The sequence below is a fragment of the Hermetia illucens genome, chromosome 2 (genome assembly GCF_905115235.1).
Source record: "Hermetia illucens chromosome 2, iHerIll2.2.curated.20191125, whole genome shotgun sequence".
Lineage (NCBI taxonomy): Eukaryota > Metazoa > Arthropoda > Insecta > Diptera > Stratiomyidae > Hermetia > Hermetia illucens.
This window is the reverse complement of record NC_051850.1, coordinates 69523824-69537430: the sequence shown is the minus strand read 5'-3', so window position 1 is coordinate 69537430 and position 13607 is coordinate 69523824. Positions and strand designations below refer to the sequence as shown.

The window sequence follows — 13607 nt, the reverse complement described above, 5'->3', positions numbered from 1 at the left end:
ACTATGCTGGTCCTATATCCATCCCCATCCATAATGGAGCAGTGGAAGGGGAACTAAAATACTGAAAGCGTCGTCGTCTTCATCTGTTTGGCTACGAAAGCGGTAAATACATGCATCGCGGCCATTAGACGCTTCGTGGCACGCAGAGGGATGGTTCACATCCTGCTCAACTAATTTCGTTGGAGCAAATAAAATATTACTGATGTGTGATATGGGAAGAGCACGGTGGCTGAAGCGCAAGTGACATTGGCGGGAAGCAATATAAATTGGAAATTCATCCCACCAGGCAGCCCTCATTTCGGCGGTGAAATCTATGAAGCGGCACCTATTCAAAACAATCGTTGGCCACGTACTAAACGTAGAGGAAATGTACACGGTGCTAGCGCAAATTGAAGCCTGCGTGAATTCAAGACCTTTAACACCAGTTAGCAGCGGCCCTAAAGATTTCATAGCGTTAACTCCAGGTCATTTCTTAACCGGACAATGTTTGTTTGAGGTACCGCATGATAACACTGAGGGTCATCTCACGCATAAATGGCAGTTGGTGCAGAAATTAAAGCAACAATTTTGGCAACGGTGGAATCTGGCGTACTTGACGCAACTGCAGCAAAGGGCAAAATTATTTACGGCAAACCAAGAGATTCATGAAGGAGACTTGGTGCTCATCAGAACTGAAAATTGTGCATCAATGCATTGGCCTCTGGGCAGACTCACAGCGATGCATTCTGGAAGCGATGGCTTAGTTAGAGTCGTAACCATCAAGACAAGACGGCTCGCAATTTCATTAAACGTCCCATCACCAAAGTGTGCCCGCTACCGAAGGACGAACAAGTCACCAATTGGACGCTATAACAGAGTAAAGAACGTGACGCCAATCAGGAGGTATTGCGCGATTGATTCGAGGACATCTTCGAATCCTCATCAATTTGTCAAATAATGAAATCGAGGGCTCAGCATACACACATAGAGATACAACGATAGACGCGATGCAACCCTGGATTGAAACCAGGAAACGACGAGGAGTCTTGGGGAATATACTATAAGGAATGTTTGGAGTCAACGACGAAGTGTACGCTAATCTCGACAAGTTGGACGAAAACCAAAAACATCTTATTGAAACCATGTAACACCAAGGTCACTTATTTCCAACTACCATGACGGTTTTAAAAGATACTTAAAAAAAAAACTGAATCACGTAATTGACAAAGTCAATCACCTGTCTCAAGTATTAAGCCGACATGAAGACATGGTATGGCCCCATAGATCAGAATCGAATTGGGACGCAGTATCTTGCAGCTTACCAACTTGCGTCCGCTTTCCTGAAGGATCTTCGTCAGCGATATAAAGCATTAGATACAATTCAGGCCGGAACGGGCAACATTATTGAGGTGTCTTCAGGAGCAACATTAATCACAACATTAAACGAATCAGAAACTAAATTAGGAAGATCGTCGTTTATGCAGCCAACGCCTATGGGAAAGACCTTACATCAGGAAGTCGGAGTCTGGAATTGAAGACTTTCCCATCATCGAGAAGAAAGATTTCGGGCTTATTCGATGCACCGGGATTCCACACAGTTTAGGCAAGGAAAACTACACATTGATCGACATTCCCGCAAGTTACCTTGGAATCAATTATGACGACCAAACGTATTTTTAAACCACGACGGGGCGCTGGCCAAGTGCAAAATTGATTTTCCATTCATGCGTTACTGTGCAATCGATACGCTACACAGTATCAGCCAGCATCCAATTTGCATCTTAGACGAAATTTATGAACGCATCAACAAAACGACATGCCCTCATCAAATGTTTCAGATGACAAGCATACTGTGCAAGAAGCTTGCCCGGTTCAACTCCTGGATGTTCCTGTCCCCTGGCAATAACTATCGCTCTAATCTGCGACGGTCATCGTGAAGACATCCATGTTCACGGAGTGGGCATAGCGGAAATACGTCCTAGTTGTATCTTGAAGATATCGTCCACTATTCTCATGGCAAGTGCCCTAGTCACCAACAACAACAATATTCAGGCAGCATACGCTAAACCCACCCAGCTGTTACTCAACACCACAGAAGACATTGCAGGTGCTCAACCCGGAGCCGATTCTTAAACTTGATGAGTCCTTTAGCCGAGTTATAGTTGAAAAACAAGCAATGTGGCAGTCGCAGATGCATCCCCACACTTAGCGACAGCTAAGAAAACACACAATACTTCTTGAAACCAGCGCCGGACTAGGTTTTTTAATCATCAGCACGACCGCCTGTTCAAAACGCCAAACTTCTTTGATTTCCCGATCCAGTGGCTCATAGTCCACCTCCTTCCCCACGTATTTCCGTTCAATGTTACCATAGTGGGGGATATGTGTGGAATATGGCGATTAGTCAGAACGTGCCGGTTCCAATACATACTGTAAGCGGAACTGTCAAGTACCGCTTCCGGCTCACGGGACATGTTCCCGTGATTAGCCCATGCTTGTATGCAAGGTTTTGATGGATCACCTTACATGCAGCATTATGCCTGTTCATGTATTGCGCCGGTGCCATAACAGTGCAGCCAGAAATGAGATAGTCCAACGTGTCAAACGCCGAACCACCTATTCTGCACTGATCGTTCTCAACCCGTTCTTTCATGATGAGCTTTTTATAAGCTCGGGTGGCGATCACGCCGTCCTGAATGGCACACATGAATCCCTCCGTATCAGCAAACAGTTCCCCAGCAGTTCCCCAGAAATGCAAATCGACAAATGGCTACCAAAGACAACTCCACCCCACTCAGAGGATTGAAAGATCGATCCTTCAAGTTAAGTGAAATCAGCCGACAGTTTGCCTTACAAACAGCCGCAGGCAAGGGACTCGTCTGCTCTTTGCTGTAAAAATAATCGCGTAACGAGTCGATTGGGCGATGATGTTGTTCCGCCACGTCAACCACGCTCCTACCTCCGATGTCACAAGGCAGGTTCATCCGCTCCACAGCAGACTTTGGATGATGTATTCGGAACTTGGACATATTAATCCGTAGCCGCGGCTGGACGTTTTCCATATCGGTCTTCGTCCACGGCAATATTCAGACTTCATAAGCCAGTGAAGGCATAGCGAATACATTCAATGAGCTTATTTTATTCTTCCCCGAGAGATGCGACTTCAGTACCAGCCTTACACGTCGCAGAAATTCGGACAGCAGAGCATCCTTCAGATCCCAAACTCGAGCACGGGTTCCTTGCAGAATTCTTAAGTGTTTGTAGAAGTCTGTCTCGGTCATAGCTTCGATGTGGAGGCCACCAATGCTATGTCAAGCATGCACCTCGTGGTGACCTTCCACTCGAATATCACGACCTTCCATTCGAATATTCGCAACAGACTTCCAAGTATATCATCTAAGTAATTCAAGTGTGTCGGTTCACACTTAATACGTAGGGGGTAATTTATTGCAGAACCATGTTCTCTACCATCATTCAGTATCCATTAAAGCGGGTTCAATGCCATAAAAAACCAAAGGGGACTAAAAAAATCCCCCTGGAAGATGCCTCTCAGTATATGGATAGGCTCTGAAGTATTAGCACCCTCAAATGTACGCACTGATAAGGTGATATATCACCCTTCCACGACTGTCGCCAAAAATGTTATTAATTTCGAATCAATGCGATGCAGATGTAGGATGTCGATTAGCCAGGTATGCGGGACGCTGTCAAAAGCCTTGGCATAATCGATATAGCTACTAAAGAGGTTTCTTTGGCCTTTAGTTGCTTGTCCTATAATTACCGAGTCGATGATGAGCTGCTATTTGCAACCCCTTGACCCGACTCGGCAGCCCTTCTGCTCCTTGGACAATATTTTGTTGGTCCCGAGGTGCGCATTGACCCTTCCATTAATAATGGACGTTATGAATTTGTAGAAGGTTGATAAGCAAGTAATCGGTCTTGTGCCGCGGGATCCTGCACCGTGATTTTTAGGAACAAGGTAGGTAGATCTCGCTAGTGGGAAGGGTGGAAATTCCTCCGGTCAATTAATCACCTGATTTATGTCATATGCCAACCGAATCGTGTATACTGGTAAATTTCTTATACCAGAAATTTTGCACCCGATGTAGACCTGGGCCGCTCCAATTCTTCGAGCTGTTTATGGCTCGTCGAACTTCCTCTTCGGTAACATCCGCGAAATTCATGCCAGGCTACTACGCATGGCGGGTGCCTTCAGCGGTCATCCACTCAGCATGCTAACCGGGTAACCCCCAAAGTCCACCACAATATTCCTTCGCTTCCGTCACCGAAAACTATACTATCTGGACGCTCTTTTGGGATTCGTTGAGTGATCTGAAAAAACTCCGCTGGTTCCTCGCGTAAGTTGCATTCTGGACACGTCTGGAGTGATTTTCGTAACCGACTGCATATGACAGAAAATTTCTCCTTTAGTATGTCCAGAATTTCAACTACAGGTGTTTCACTGGGGACGACATAGTTCAGGCAGCATACGCTAAACCCACCCAGCTGTTACTCAACACCACAGAAGACATTGCAGGTGCTCAACCCGGAGCCGATTCTTAAACTTGATGAGTCCTTTAGCCGAGTTATAGTTGAAAAACAAGCAATGTGGCAGTCGCAGATGCATCCCCACACTTAGCGACAGCTAAGAAAACACACAATACTTCTTGAAACCAGCGCCGGACTAGGTTTTTTAATCATCAGCACGACCGCCTGTTCAAAACGCCAAACTTCTTTGATTTCCCGATCCAGTGGCTCATAGTCCACCTCCTTCCCCACGTATTTCCGTTCAATGTTACCATAGTGGGGGATATGTGTGGAATATGGCGATTAGTCAGAACGTGCCGGTTCCAATACATACTGTAAGCGGAACTGTCAAGTACCGCTTCCGGCTCACGGGACATGTTCCCGTGATTAGCCCATGCTTGTATGCAAGGTTTTGATGGATCACCTTACATGCAGCATTATGCCTGTTCATGTATTGCGCCGGTGCCATAACAGTGCAGCCAGAAATGAGATAGTCCAACGTGTCAAACGCCGAACCACCTATTCTGCACTGATCGTTCTCAACCCGTTCTTTCATGATGAGCTTTTTATAAGCTCGGGTGGCGATCACGCCGTCCTGAATGGCACACATGAATCCCTCCGTATCAGCAAACAGTTCCCCAGCAGTTCCCCAGAAATGCAAATCGACAAATGGCTACCAAAGACAACTCCACCCCACTCAGAGGATTGAAAGATCGATCCTTCAAGTTAAGTGAAATCAGCCGACAGTTTGCCTTACAAACAGCCGCAGGCAAGGGACTCGTCTGCTCTTTGCTGTAAAAATAATCGCGTAACGAGTCGATTGGGCGATGATGTTGTTCCGCCACGTCAACCACGCTCCTACCTCCGATGTCACAAGGCAGGTTCATCCGCTCCACAGCAGACTTTGGATGATGTATTCGGAACTTGGACATATTAATCCGTAGCCGCGGCTGGACGTTTTCCATATCGGTCTTCGTCCACGGCAATATTCAGACTTCATAAGCCAGTGAAGGCATAGCGAATACATTCAATGAGCTTATTTTATTCTTCCCCGAGAGATGCGACTTCAGTACCAGCCTTACACGTCGCAGAAATTCGGACAGCAGAGCATCCTTCAGATCCCAAACTCGAGCACGGGTTCCTTGCAGAATTCTTAAGTGTTTGTAGAAGTCTGTCTCGGTCATAGCTTCGATGTGGAGGCCACCAATGCTATGTCAAGCATGCACCTCGTGGTGACCTTCCACTCGAATATCACGACCTTCCATTCGAATATTCGCAACAGACTTCCAAGTATATCATCTAAGTAATTCAAGTGTGTCGGTTCACACTTAATACGTAGGGGGTAATTTATTGCAGAACCATGTTCTCTACCATCATTCAGTATCCATTAAAGCGGGTTCAATGCCATAAAAAACCAAAGGGGACTAAAAAAATCCCCCTGGAAGATGCCTCTCAGTATATGGATAGGCTCTGAAGTATTAGCACCCTCAAATGTACGCACTGATAAGGTGATATATCACCCTTCCACGACTGTCGCCAAAAATGTTATTAATTTCGAATCAATGCGATGCAGATGTAGGATGTCGATTAGCCAGGTATGCGGGACGCTGTCAAAAGCCTTGGCATAATCGATATAGCTACTAAAGAGGTTTCTTTGGCCTTTAGTTGCTTGTCCTATAATTACCGAGTCGATGATGAGCTGCTATTTGCAACCCCTTGACCCGACTCGGCAGCCCTTCTGCTCCTTGGACAATATTTTGTTGGTCCCGAGGTGCGCATTGACCCTTCCATTAATAATGGACGTTATGAATTTGTAGAAGGTTGATAAGCAAGTAATCGGTCTTGTGCCGCGGGATCCTGCACCGTGATTTTTAGGAACAAGGTAGGTAGATCTCGCTAGTGGGAAGGGTGGAAATTCCTCCGGTCAATTAATCACCTGATTTATGTCATATGCCAACCGAATCGTGTATACTGGTAAATTTCTTATACCAGAAATTTTGCACCCGATGTAGACCTGGGCCGCTCCAATTCTTCGAGCTGTTTATGGCTCGTCGAACTTCCTCTTCGGTAACATCCGCGAAATTCATGCCAGGCTACTACGCATGGCGGGTGCCTTCAGCGGTCATCCACTCAGCATGCTAACCGGGTAACCCCCAAAGTCCACCACAATATTCCTTCGCTTCCGTCACCGAAAACTATACTATCTGGACGCTCTTTTGGGATTCGTTGAGTGATCTGAAAAAACTCCGCTGGTTCCTCGCGTAAGTTGCATTCTGGACACGTCTGGAGTGATTTTCGTAACCGACTGCATATGACAGAAAATTTCTCCTTTAGTATGTCCAGAATTTCAACTACAGGTGTTTCACTGGGGACGACATAGTTCCTGTAAATCCTCTGCACTTTATTTCTCACCCGTCTGCTGGCATGTTCTGCCTTAGTGAATCCCGCCGATGTTCCAGACGAATTTTCCATGGTGGATCTCTTCGGTAACTCGAACTAATAACGCGAAAGCGAATCTTCTGACCGTGTAATCTGACAGTCGTAACTGCACCACAATACGCAAGTGATTGTATGATAGTTGCAGCAGAGACATATCAGTACACAACCGAGATGCTATCTCATCGTTGATCTGGGATAGGATTCTCGGGGTCGCTGGAGATGCTTAGAGCCTGGGAATACCTGGTCTATGCAAATGATGGATTTCCGAGAATTCTATATACGCTCTTTGGAATTCATCTGGAACCTCAGCGGAGACTTCAGCTGGACATTGAAGGAGACTACTTCGGCGATTACTGAAACTGTTGGCTGCAATGCGGCGTTATGTTGTTGGTTGCGCCGCCTCTGCTACCATCGACTCTTGGTCTCCAGTTTCCGCGATGACCTCAAGCCTGGAAGGAAGGAAGGAAGAGCTCCTCTCCGTATTTAGACGAGTAAATAACAAAAAGTTATCCGGCGTGGATGGAGTACCGAATATAGTGTTGAAGCATCTACCGCACGTTGCTATTCTTAACTATTGCATCCTATTCAATAATTTGTCAAATAGTTCTTACTACCCAGGACAATGAAAAAAAGCTCGTGCTTTCCCTATCCTAAAAAAGGGGAAGAACTTTTCCAGTCCAAAACGTTACCGCCCAATCGTTACAGCTTGCTGCCCAACATCAGTAAAATGTTCGAGGGTTTGGTGTTAAAAGCTCTCAACGAACACATCAAAAAGTATGATTTATTAGCTGTTTTCCGTATGGCACCTGCGAGCGCCGCAGAGTGCCCGGGCAGCGAGGTGAATGTCGTTCCGTTTGGTAATGAGCGTATTATGTGCACTTCCAAACGAAACGGGTTTGAAGGCTTTGCGAATGTTCAACTGTCAAAACGGAATTTTGAGGAAGTAATTATTTAGGAAATACGTTTCCATCTATTTTGTATGTCATGTAATTTAATGTTAGGACTCTCTCGATAATCTCGTCCTTTTAGGTATCGAAAAGAATTAATTCCCGGTTTAACATTTCGCCTCAATGTTTTTGAACTAATGACCCAACAGACATAGGTCGCCGCGATAGTTAAATTATTAATCGCAGTTATCTGCTTAAAAAGAAAATGATACCGCTTAATAATAATTCTTTATTTGGGATTGTAAGATTGGTTGGACTAAGGTTCAACTCAAGCTCTTTTTTACAAGTCCGGCATGGGCTTGCGGTACTCGAGTATTTATACTTTCCGCTTATCGTAATCCTTACCTGCTAATTATAAAGTCATAAATCTATTCGTAGACAAAGTTTTATCGCATAACGTAAATTGTGGCATCTGGGGCAACTCTCGTATTTAACAAGTCAAGACTTAGTGACTTAGTGGTTGATCTTATCTCTATTCGAAATGTTTGTAAATAGTTAATCTTATCTCTATTTAGAATGTTTCTAAATAGTTAATGTTATCTCTATTTGGGACATTTCTTTTCGGGTATTGACAGACTCTGGGTCCTTAACTCGAGCGAAAACTGACATTTACGAATAACTCTCACGGTTTTCCGCTAACCTCAAACGTAAGCTCCGCGAGGCTCGCGGACGTTGTGAACTTCAAACGAAACTCAGCTATTGTCGAGATCCCGATCCATAATTGTTGGCAAGCAAATAATGGGGAATGCGTAGATGCACGTCCCATTGATATGGAGAAATCCTTCGATGCCATCTGGTTGGATGGATTAATCTATAAATCTTGTAGCAATGATGTGTAGCATGCTATACGATAAATGCTTTGTTATGAGGAGGTTACTAACAATAAATTTGATGTTGTTAATGGGCTGCAACAAAGAACAGTAACAGTAACTATACTTTTTGCTTTATTTGCCCGCAAACTACTCAGTTCGTTTTACTTTAACAAGTCGCCAAGAGATCATTGATTGCTTTTACTGATAATCTGATTGCCTACACGGCCCATAAATTGGTAACTGAGGTCCAAATTAAATTTCAGAAGATGTTCAACGGCATTAAGTTCTTCGCGAACAGCTGGCGCATGAAAATCAATGCACAAAAGTGCAAAATAATTTTGTTCCGGTATATAAGAACAAAAAAAATAATTATAATTTAGGTTAAAATAAACTAAGCTGGAGGCAAAGCATATGATAAATGATGAGAGGAAGTTAAATAAAGAGAGTTTGGAGTCCTTTTCATGCTCCTGCATGTTGGGGTTGACGGAAACAATATCTTTATAGTTGTGAAGTCGAAGGTTAATACATCTAACAGCGAAATTATAGAAACCGAGAAGATTGGAGGTAATAGATCGATACTTCACAAAGCCATGTTACACTTTCGCTACGATGAATAAACAAGTCGGGAAACCGGAAGCTGAACGCTTCAGGTACGAAAGGTTTTGTGTATTTCTTAGTACGTAGCACGTAATATATCCATATATTATGTGAGAGTATCCACTTTCGGGCGATATTGACATTCATATTCTTCAATTTTCAAAGAAGCAACAAATTTGAGGAATTATAACTCTGTTAGTAATAGTGCGATTTCCACCAAACTTGGTAAGATCATGCCCTATATTATAGCCTCTATCGCTGCAAAATTTCATGGTACTAGGATGAACTTAAGGGGGGTTTCTAACCAATTACAAAAAAATGTAGTAATATACTATTATTAACTTTATTAAAACAGATATCGGCATGGAAGGTATTTCGGAGCCCAGGCACCATATAGTGGCAGCCTCCTGATTTTTTTCAGATTTTTTGGTTTGGTAGTTTCTGAGAATGGCCCCCTTAAAGAAGTGATCACTTTCAACCCCCCGCGCTCCCCACCCTTCCAACGAATGTCAAAACTAAGATCGGCTTTGAAAAGTACTAACCGAGACCTTTAATTTGATACCCCACATGACTATATTTGGTGAAAAAAAATGTTACACCCCCCTTTTGCATGTATGGGGACCCCCCCTTAAATTCGACGTAAAATGATGCAATTCATTGTATGCGTGAGCGTTCACAGTTCCCACCTTTCTACGAAATTTGGTATCAATCGCTATAACCGTCTCCGAGAAAAATGCATGTGACGGACAGACAGACAGTAAACCGATTTTATCATAATAAGGTTTTGTGTTTACACAAAACCTTAAAAAGGAGAGGGGTGGCAATTCATAGTTCAATTGGAGTTCCAAGATATGCAAAGTAGAACTCTTGAAAGTTTTTGTTGAAAATGGTGTATAAAGAGAAATTCAGCGTATCAGTTAACTAGGAAAAGTAGTTGGGAAATCGATACTAGTGCCAATTCGATCAATTGAGAACTCAACCAAGACGACTCAGAACTATTCGCACCTAGAAGAGGCTGGGTCGGAAGAAGGTAAACACTGAGGAGAATAAGAACAAAGTAAATCACAAGAATGATGTGGGGAAATAGCCACGGAGCTAGCAAAAAAGGTAAAAGCGGGGAAACCACCTTTAATCCAGAATCACTAGTGCACAGACATGGAGTTTTGGCAGTAAGCAATTCTAACAAAAGCTAAAATGTCCGAATGCCGATGAAGTAGAGGTATCATTTCATTTAGAAATACATTGTGGCAGTCATCGTATCGATCAGACATGTTTGACGCGAATTTCCTTCGAATGTCTACAAAACTTGAAAGAATTAAATGACATTTTATGTAGAATCATTTCTCACCAACAAAACACAACAGCATCAAATGTTACTGGTCAACTGGAAAAAATAGAGATGAAAAACCAAAATTTTGAAATCATTCAAAATTTCTCCTGTTTAATTTTGAAAATCACAACCGATAAGAGCTTCTTCTTTTTCTTCAGCCTTTTTCTCGTTCATAAGCGGGATCGGATCGTCATAATCGCTTTCGTCATTTGGTTCTATCACAAGCTTTATCCGGATACAATCTCGAGGCTTTCAAATTCCCATCCACCGTATCAAGCCACCGTTGTTTCGGCCGGCCTTTTAGTCGTTTACCATATAGTATAGTATAGTTGATATGATGACCCTGCGGCGGCTCACCACCAACTTAATCGTTCGCTCCCTGCCGGATCGATGCCCCTTGGGAAGGTCAGAGCACAAACCAACCTAGGTTCAACTCATAATTACTTTACTATAATCAAAATTATTCTCCCGGATAGAAATTAAATCAACATTCTAGTTCCCTTCTTCCCAGCAAACAATATTCAATGTTATGATCATTCCATTGATCCGATTTCAATTTTGAAAAACAACTGGGCATCTCATTAGGATCCTATTACTTGGAATATTTCTTAGAGCTAAAAATTAGTAAATGGATATTTCTCAGAGCTAAAGATTTATAACTGAATGTTTCTTCGAGCTAAAGATTAGTAAGTAGATAATGCTTTAAGCTTAAACTAATGAAGACAACTTTCTTAGAGCTAAGAGCTAATAATGAAAAAAGTACATAACTAAAGTAAGGTATATATATAAACAACAAAAGATATAATCAAGAAATGATTGTCAAAGAAGTTAAGTATAAGAAAGGCTATATACTTATACTTAACTTCTTTGACAATCATTTCTTGATTATATTTTTTTTTTTTGTTTATATATATATATCTTACTTTACTTATTTACTTTTTTTTCTATAGTTTACTGCCCTTGGGCGTCTTTTACATCATTTTTTTTATTCTAGTCACCTTAGTTTCGCACGCCACAGGTGATCAGCAACACACTTATCCCTAGTTTTTATTCATTATTTTCTCTAGGTTTGCTATCTTTTTGTCGCGCCTAAAAATCAGAAAGTTCGGCCTAATTATTTTCGGGTAGAAATTTGTATTTTACTACATCTGTTACATCATTGTTGAATATCTTGCTGACTTGCATCGGGAAGTTTATGAAAAAATGAGAAATCTTCAGGTGTGTTATCTTTTTATCTCTTAGTGCAAGCAACTTTGGACACGCAGGCACGTAGAACAGCCAACCATGCAATTAATCATTTACGTCGACGTTATGTTGTCATTTTAGAATCTTTGTTTCTTTTTTTCTTAACGCTGTTGTAGAAAACTCTCCTAAGTTCATCCTTAACAGAAACCAACTTAGTAACAGTCAAATCTGGTGAGTACACCCCCTTAATCTTCAAGTGTAGATGGATATGTATGCGTGTACGTAAAGCTATGCAAATTTCTTTGAAAAATCAGGAAAAGGAGCCAAAAAAGCACATTTGCTTATATTAAACTAAAAAAATATAGAAAATTGCTGCACTGTTTACACTTTCTCAAGCGGAAACAGAATAGGTATATATATGTGTATTTCTGTATCCACGTATTACACAATCATTCACTGGCAGTTGGGTTTGTATTTGATTTTGAAAGAAATTATGTTACTTAAATTTTTTTTAGCCATTTACGGTAAGTTGGATACAATTTGGATATTGAATCTATTAAACATTTTCTTATTTTATTGTAGTTTAAATAAACCGAAAATCAGTGAGGAAACTTTTTAAGGGATGAAAACTAGTGAATTTCAGTTAAATCACAAAATGGTGCAAATAGTTGTCAGATACTTTTTGGTCGATCAACGTTCACAAATAACAACTTATCACTCATGCGAAGTAACGGAAAAATTATATTTTTTTCTCTCTGGATTTTTTATCAGCCGTTTTATTTCTAGTTTCTTATTCTTTCAATTTCGCGAGCATTACTCACACGACACACACTATGTCTCCCCAAAAATTATTATACATGAATTTAAATCGACTTTCAATCCTAACTTGGTGAAATTTGACTTGCAACCAAATAAAGATCTCGGATCGCGACACGTCACCACCCGTTCACGACCATCGATCTTCTCCCTTTTTGTTCTTCTTGTTCCCCAGAAACCTAATTCTCCAACCATGTAGCGCGGCAGAGCAGAACCGGGCAGACACAAGGATAAATTTCTCTTCCTTGGCCGGAGTCTGAAGATCAAAATTTCAAATTTGAATTTCAAATTGGAATATTCAAACCTCGAAAGCGGCAAGGGAAATTATATCGACTTAACAGAACCTTTGCCCATTTCTTGACAGGGCTGGGGCCCATCCTGCCGGGTCGACTGAAATTGACCCCCTAGCACTTTTCCAAGGCTTGCTACTCAATCCGATCATGTTGTTTTTAACGACATTGGATGTATTTTCTTGGTCAGCCTATCGGGGACCTGTGACCAAGAGAGATCAGGTAGAATTCAGCATAGTGGAATAGCTCCAACTACACTTTACTGATCTCTTTCCCTGATCTCAGCATTTTATTTTAGTTTATTTTAGTGAAGGTAACACAAGGCAAGTTGTCTCAAGCCCTCCTCCTTTACCTGGGCTTGGGAGCAGCATGCTATGTTAACAGCATAGCTGAGTTCAACCAATAAGAGCTATGATAATGCAATCTGCGCACGATTGTTGGCAGAAAACAGAGCCTATTTCAGTTTACAAAAACTTTTTCGCTCGAAACGCCTAACCATAGGATCAAAGCTCCCACTAGGCAAAACAATGGTTTTGCCATTGCTCATGTATACGTTGGAGACTTGGGTTCTTAGTAGAAATAAGTGTAAACTCTTAGCCGCAGTTGAGAGAAAAATCTTGAAAAGAATTTTTTGTACCCTACCGGATGATAGATAATTCCGTAGCCTATGTAATGAAGGAATTCA

General features: G+C 42.1%; 1 long non-coding RNA gene across 1 annotated transcript; it reads left to right on the top strand.

Moving 5' to 3' along the window:
* Window positions 1–11635: 11635 nt before the first annotated feature.
* LOC119650200 lies at window positions 11636–12576 on the top strand. Its single transcript, XR_005249241.1, has 4 exons — window positions 11636–11849; window positions 11993–12047; window positions 12131–12340; window positions 12399–12576. It is a non-coding gene; the product is annotated as an uncharacterized LOC119650200 (long non-coding RNA).
* The last annotated feature ends 1031 nt before the right edge of the window (window positions 12577–13607 follow it).